The 7,988-nt window shown below is 36.8% G+C and overlaps 1 protein-coding gene across 1 annotated transcript in view; it reads left to right on the top strand.

The window, feature by feature from the left end:
• The window catches only part of LOC127809530 (cell number regulator 1-like), a 95,592-nt gene that overhangs the window by 61,330 nt on the left and 26,274 nt on the right, over positions 1-7,988 (top strand). The window lies entirely within an intron of this gene.

Raw genomic sequence — 7,988 nt, 5'->3', positions numbered from 1 at the left:
CAAAACTTGTTATATGTATTTTCTGATCGCATGAAGCAGGTTAAACTCGATCCGGCAGGCTGATCCAATCTTCTGAAGCCCAAATAGGCCCAAGGCTGAGGTCGTCAGAGCCATGTCGCACGTCGCCTACTCCAAGCTCCGGCCACGAAATCATGCGAGCTCCTAGTGACGCATTCAGCTCGCAGACCGCGGAACCAAACAAGCTCCCAGCGATTCGTTTAGCTCGCAGACCGACCATTCAGCTCGCATATGCAAGAAGATCACGAAATGACTAGAGAATAGTCGTGGGCTAGGCATCATTCTGGCTAGACCATCCGGGCCCAATCCGGCCTCTCTTTCTCGGCCCATGCCAGTCCCATCATGGCCCTATACCAGCCTACAACAATATCATTACAGCCTCTACTAGGTATCTGCGTGCCCGCCTCCATCCACATTAATGAGGGTCTCGTCAACACCATGCTGCCACCTAGGGACCCCCACCGGTGCCGATATTCAGTCCCATCACTTGCAAAAGCAAGATGCAAACGGAGAGGACATCTACTCCTCCTATATCAGTAAGCTTTTTCTAGAGTCGAGGTATGCTCTTCTCTCCTAAACTACTGATACGCTACATCCTTCCTACTCCCTTACTTACTTGAACGTCGGAGTACTTGCAGGGAGCTGACCGGCTGGGGGGAATGCGGATGAAGCCATATCACGCTCCTCAGCGTGTCTTTTTCCTTTCTCTCCTTCCTTGTTCATTTGATCATCGTGGATTAACGAATCACGGTCGACCAATTTCAAACGTCGACAAAACAAAAATCAATTCAAACCATTAAAAAAAATTAAACAAAAATAAAATATATAATACAATGCATAATTATTGGTACTTTCAAAAATAATTTCAATTAAAATAAAGGAAATACAAATTTAAATGGTAAATGAATTATGTGGTCTTTGATTTCTTTAAATCCCAAAAGGTTACGTAGACAACTTAATTTATATAAATTAAGTCTCAGCCTTTTTTTCTTTTTATTAAATCAGTTCGAATCGAAATCGAAACAAATCGCCAGGGAGCTGGAACTGGAACCATCTATAGATAGAACCATCCAACTCTTTCATACCTTTTAGGCAATTCAACGAGATCCCAAACTTGATTTTGATTCATAGATTTTAACTCTTATTTCATGGCATCTAACCATTTAGTAGAATCATTACATTTCATAGCTTGCTTAAATAAAATTGGGTCATTTTTTTCGTAAATGAAATAAACATTAAACAAGAAAAAGCACACAAGCGTCTACAAAAAACAACCTAGGGAAAATCCGCAAAAAGACAAAAAAAAAAAAAACACAAATAAGAACATTACAATACACTCACTAAGATAGGAAACACCACAACTACGGCCTCAAACATGTGAGGCGGAAACATCTGAAAGAACATAAAGAAAGGGAGGACCAACATCAATCCTCCCAACAATACAAATGGCCTTATGCATACAATTGCAAAGAAGGACCACATGGCAATAGAAAGGAGCAAATTGAATGCCTAACTAGAAAACTTGCATAGCAAACAGACTCACAAATAAGAAGATCAATAGAATCTAAAACGTCATGATATGGAAAAAAGAAAAAAAAAAACTAGATAAATAACTAAGGTACAAAAGAAGGCTAAAGACGCTAGCAGTAGGCAAAGGCTTTACCTTGCAATGTGTGAGGAAATCACATAGATGACAAGAAAGTATAGACATAAGTAACTTGGATCTGGTGAGCAAGCTAAGAAAGGGAAAGCATTGGTTATTGCGTTCACACCATATAAAATAAACAACTAGTTAAAGGGGAAGACGGGATGCCACAGTCTATGGAGATTTACCACGCCATCTACGGGCAGCCCACTAGCTACACAATTGAAAACCAATAACAAATCATTAATTCTCTCAACAATGTAATCTGTGACAAGCATCACATTTAGTAGATGTTCAACCAGCATCCACCCATATGTCTACTATCTACATCTTATTCAATAATGCATGTGACTCACCATCATTTCTTTTTAGTATCTCATCCTAATCAAAGGTAATAGACCATGTGTTAGTCCATAATCGATTAATCATAGTTCTCATCTGAGAAATCTTAAGACTAAGAATACCTTTAAAAAATCATGTTATAGATCATTGTCATATATTCTTAACAACTTAAGAATATGATCATCAGGAAATTAAGGAACTCATTCAAACACATTTAGAAAGCAATGAATGAAGAAATGACCATTTTATTAATTACAAGAATATTATACATGTATCTCTATTACATACTAGATGTCATCTAAATTTAATATTAGGGCATACATCACTAAAATAGGCTTACTTGTGAAGAACACCTCTCCCCTCTATTTGTCAAATATTCTCAATTGAGTTGAGGAGGTACACCGAGCCATAAGATTCAAGCACACAGAGAAGAAAGAAAGGGACAAAGGACCTATCAAGCAAGAAGGGCAATTAGATACTCGTATGGGGAGAATACCCGATTAAGAAGGTCAGCCCCCTTAAAGAAGCCCAACAAGACACACTCGCTTGAATTTTCTTAGGACTAAAGTGCTAATGGCTATAGAAGGAAAGAAAAACTTGAAGAGACCTAAACAAGATTAGACCAACTATAATTGATTCCACAAAGACCATGGACATGATACCAAGGAATGGAAACAATTAAAAGAGGACATCCAAGACTTGTTAAATCGTGGTCAACTTTGACAATCTATCGCCTAATATGTAGAACAAATTGATCGCAAAGATAACAAAGATTGAGGAAAGAGGAGTTAGTCCCAAACATAGTGTTTACTTTAGCTAGATAAGACTCATACTTTACCCTACTAAAAAGGAAATTAAAGTCTCAAAGAAAACCCATTAGTCTTCTACACCTTGGGTGCAGGGCTTGATCTTCTCAAGTATGGTCGAAGCCTAGAAGATCAAGCTTAAGGCAGGTGTAAGCCCAAGAATCCTAAAAAAGTTCTCGAATGAGGACCTTCCATCTCAATTAACTTTGATAACCCCTTTGTAATTTCAACAATTATAGGTTGGTGGGACCTTAAGAGAATTTTGGTAGACACAATGAGCTTCTCAAATATATTATATAGATAAGCCTTCCTTAAGATGGGTTACACCATTGAGCGGCTTAGCCTAGTTAGAGTCTTCTTGGTAGGATTCGATGAGAGAATAATACAGGTTAACGAGATGATCCAACTCCTTGTTATAATAAGCTTAGGTTTGAGAAAAGTAAAAGTAGATTTGGACTTCATTGTAGCAAACACACCCTCGACTTATAAGGTTACAAAATAATACAATAAATTAAACAAACAATATATATATATATATATTTATATGTTATTTGGTCCACACTTCATTAATTAATATTTTTAACTACAAAAGTAAATGCGTCCCACTTCTCCTTTATCTACTCATCCCTCCATGAACCATAGGTGCCATCGCCACCTCACTAGTATGTTTATCCATATTTGCTTGCCACCCTAAATAATAATTCACAACCCACCACAGTGAAACAAAAACCATCAATTCCAATGGACGAAGTAGTACTATATGCGTTGGATAACTCTACAAATTTCAATACTAGTTCGAAATAAAAAGACAGAAGAATTGTATTATATATACATGTAGTAATGGTATACCATATTTTAGTTGTTAGAATGTTTTTTCTACTAAGGGGGCGTTTGTTAATCAAGATATGGGATAGAAAAGCCAAGGTATGAGATGCATCCCAGACTTCTATCATTTCCAACATATTTGTTAAGCTTATCTAACCATTCTTGAAAAAACCATCTTGTGACCTCTTATCTTGATTTTTCAAGATATGCATATCTCACATCTCCCTCAAGATAAGCATATCTTGGTCCCTACATAAAAACAAAAAATAACACTTGTATCCTCTAATGCATTCTAAAGAATTTAACAAACAGTTTGATAAAAATCTTGGAATGATTCCCAACCTTATCAAAATAAAAATCTAAAATAGCCATTACCTCACTCTGTTGAGATGCCGCCGGTAGTGCCTATGATGCGCCTGGACTTAAACTCTTCTGGTCACGAACACGCTCCCACGAACAACCTCTTTTTAAAGCTAGTTGCTTCAGTGCATGTTTTTTGGCTACCCAAGTAAACCCCCACAATCGTAGAAAACCAAGTCATTTCACACCTAGGCGACAATGGAACTCTTTAACTCACCCACATGCTAGACAAGTGAGAATAAAAGTGATTCCAAGTGATGTTTGGTTCTCCTTGGATGAACAGGTCATCTTATGACCTTTTCGATCAACAAAAAATAGGGAGTGAGGAGAGAAGAGAAGGCGATGAAGTTGGAAGAAGGTGAAGAGCGTAAGCAAGGGCCAAGTTTCTTGCCTTTTCTTTTTCTTCAAATTCGACGAGAATTAGCTAGGCATGCTTCACAAGTCGCCCCATTTTTCTTCTTCTTCAATCCTCATCTTCTCTCTCTTCATTTATTGAGTCTAAGATGCATGGAACAACTTTCAACAAAGCATTTAATGCTCTACTAATTGAAACCATGGAAGAAAAGCATGTGAGATCAAATTTCACTTAGTGAAACTATCGATCGTTTTATAACCAAATTGTTGACCATTTGGGAACATTGCTGATTGTTTCATGCCTTTCTTTCAAAGTTTCACCAAAATGAATTAAAACCCACCATTAACTCCTCGTTAACATTTCATGACATGCCCTGTTAACTCTTAATGGTCTTTTTCTATTAACTCATAACAGTTTGTTAATCCATTCGTTAGCTCTTAACAATACATCCATAATCCTCATTAACTCTTAATGATGATTGATAGCACACAATAGTAAGGAATCACTAGTCCAATGCATTACCCAATTTGTATGTGACCTTCTAGGTTCACCATCATATAACAATCAGGGCATGTCAAACTCTTTGAGGAAACTCTTTATTTTGTCACAGCACGTTGAAAGTTTTTGAGTGACCTTTAGTATAATGTCAAGACAATCATAATGGTAATGAAGTTAATACTTTAGGTAAACCTATTAGGGCTTTCGATTACCATAGAGTACAATCATTCCACTAACTAACATCTCAATCGAGTGAGAGTCATGGACTAATTAAACTCACAAGACTCAATAACTGTGCCAAGATCCAATATGGAGTGATCGATATGACATATCAGAACTCCTTCCAACATTAGAAACTCCTTTTTAATCATGCACACGTTTGCCAACCACAACCAACTAAGACCACATAAGATGTTTGCGTCACACTGGAAGTCAATGGATCCCATCAGTGAGCATCTGCCTCCATACATCACTGCTTAGAGACACATAGAGAGCATTCCATTCTCTTATACTGAATGGTTTCACTTAATGGAAAATCTCTGACAACAATGCACAAGATAACTCTATCATCTCTGGTTTGAGGACCAGATACACAATCAAAAATCAGTAATAGATCATTAATTCTCTTAGCCATGTGATCTGTCACAAGTTTCATATTTAGTAGATGTTCAACCAACATCCACTCACATGTCTACTATCTGCATCTCATGCAATATGGCTTGTCACTCACCATCATTTCTTCTTAGTATCTCATATTAATCAAAGGTAGTAGCCCATGTGCTAGTCTATAATCAATTAATCATAGTTCTCATATGAGAAATCTTAAGTTTAATAATACCTTTAAGAAATCATGTGTTATAGATCATGGTCACATATTCTTAACAACTTAAGAATAGAATTATTAAGAAATTTAGGGACTTATTCATACATAATTAGATAGCAATGAATGAAGAAATGACCATTTTATTAGTTGCAAGAATATTATACATGTGTCCCTATTACATACTAGATGTCATCTAAATCTAACATTAGAGCATACATCACTAACATAGAGTTACTTGTGAAGAATCCCCTCCACTCTATTTCTCAAATATTCTCAATTGAGCTATCAAATACATTAGTGTCAAGGAGTTACACTGCGCTAAAAGAGCCGAACACACAGAGAAGAAAGAAAGGGACAAAAGACCTATCAAGATAAGACGGGCAATTAGATACTCATATAGGGAGAGTACTCGGTCAGGAAGGTTGGCCTAACCCCTTGAAGGAGCCCAACAAGATACACTCTCCTGAATTCTCTTAGGACTGAAATGTTAATGGCTATAAAAGGAAAGAAAAACTTGTAGAGACCTAACAAAATGAAGACCATGACACTTAAAAAAGATTGGACCAACTATAACTGATTCCACAATGACCACGGACATGACACCCAAGAATGGAAACAATTAAGAGAGGACATCCAGGACTTGTTAAATCGTAGTCAACTTTGACAATCCATCACCTAATAAGCAGACCAAATTGATCGAAAATATAACAAAGATTGAGAAAATAGGAGTTTATCCCAAACATGGTGTTTACTTTGGCTAGATAGGACTCGTACTCTACCTTGCTAAGAAGGAAATTAAAGGCTCAAAGAAAACCCATCAATCTTTTACACCTTGGGGTGCAAGGCCCGATTTTCTCAAATATGGTCGGAGCCTAGAACGTCAAGCTTAGGGCAGAGAAAGGCTTAAGAATCCTAAAAAAGTTCTCAAATGAGGACCTTCCTTCTCAACCTAACTTTGATAACCCCTTTGTAATTTCAACAATTGTAGGTTGGTGTGATCTCAAGAGAATTTTGGTGGACATGAGGAGTTTTGCACTATAGAGAACCTGAGCTATCGAGGGAAAGGTAAATAAACTCTTATATGCGAGGTATGTTTGAGAGGTGGAGTATTCCAAGTGGCTTGTAAACATAGTCCTTGTTTCCAAAGGCTCAAACAAGTGGAAGTTGTGTGTAGATTTCACTAATTTAAATAAGGTGTGCCTAAAAGATAGTTACCTTTCATCAAGCATAAATGCTCTAATCAATGGGATACTATGATGTGAATTGATGAGTTTCCTAGATGATTTTCTAGGGTACCACCAAACCCCCCTCCATCTTGAGGACTAGCTGAAAACACCATTTATAACCGAGAAGGTCACTTATTATTATTGAGTCATGTTGTTTGATCAAAAAAATTGCTAGAGCAATGTAGCAAAGGCTCATTAACATGATGTTTAGAGCTCAATTTTATTAAAACATGGAAGCATACATCAATAATATGCTCGTGAAAAGGTGAAAGATCGAGCAAGATTGGAATGACCTCAAGGAATACTTTGAGAATCTAAGGAAGTTTAACATGAAATTAAACCTATCAGCAAGGAATTAAACCAAACTCAAAAAATATATAAGTTATACTCGACATGACACCACTTATCCATTTTTTCCATGTCAGCCAAGGTGACTCCTTTCTTAATAGCTTGCATAAGACTTGAGTCCTACATAAGATAGATATTAATTCTTGCTTTCTAATAATTGTAGTTAGTACCATCAAAATAAGGTGGACGTGAAATGCCCTGCCCTTCATGATGAGAGGAACTAGCAAAGTATGTCATTGAGTGGATCTTGAGCCTAGGTTATTGGACCTAATTAAAATCAACGGAACCAGGCCCTGATACCAATTGATAGAAATGAAATGCTATGGTACACTCAAAGAGGGGGGTGAATTGGTATATTAAAAATAATTTTTGAGAAATAAAGATGTCGTTTGTGAAGACCATGGATTCGTTAAACCTTAACACCTTAAAATGGGATGATGAGGTATCAGCTGTGTAAAAACAATCTCGTCTTGAATAATGAATATGAAATCTTTATGGATGAGAGGTTAAATAAACAATTTAAGTAGAGAATATAAAAATGTTAATAATGACAAACAAAAACAAAAAGCACAACACACAAAAGAGACGCTAATTCATAGTGGTTTGGCTTTCCAAACCTAGTTCACTACCTTAGCTACTCACTAAGAATTTTGAAATAAATCTACTAACAACCCCGTACTCAAACTGAGTAGGTCCTCTAGTCTGTGACTAGAAAATGTACAAACCTCCCAATTTAATGGGC

The sequence above is a fragment of the Diospyros lotus genome, chromosome 9, assembly GCF_014633365.1.
Source record: "Diospyros lotus cultivar Yz01 chromosome 9, ASM1463336v1, whole genome shotgun sequence".
Lineage (NCBI taxonomy): Eukaryota > Viridiplantae > Streptophyta > Magnoliopsida > Ericales > Ebenaceae > Diospyros > Diospyros lotus.
This window is presented reverse-complemented; position numbering and strand designations above follow the sequence as displayed.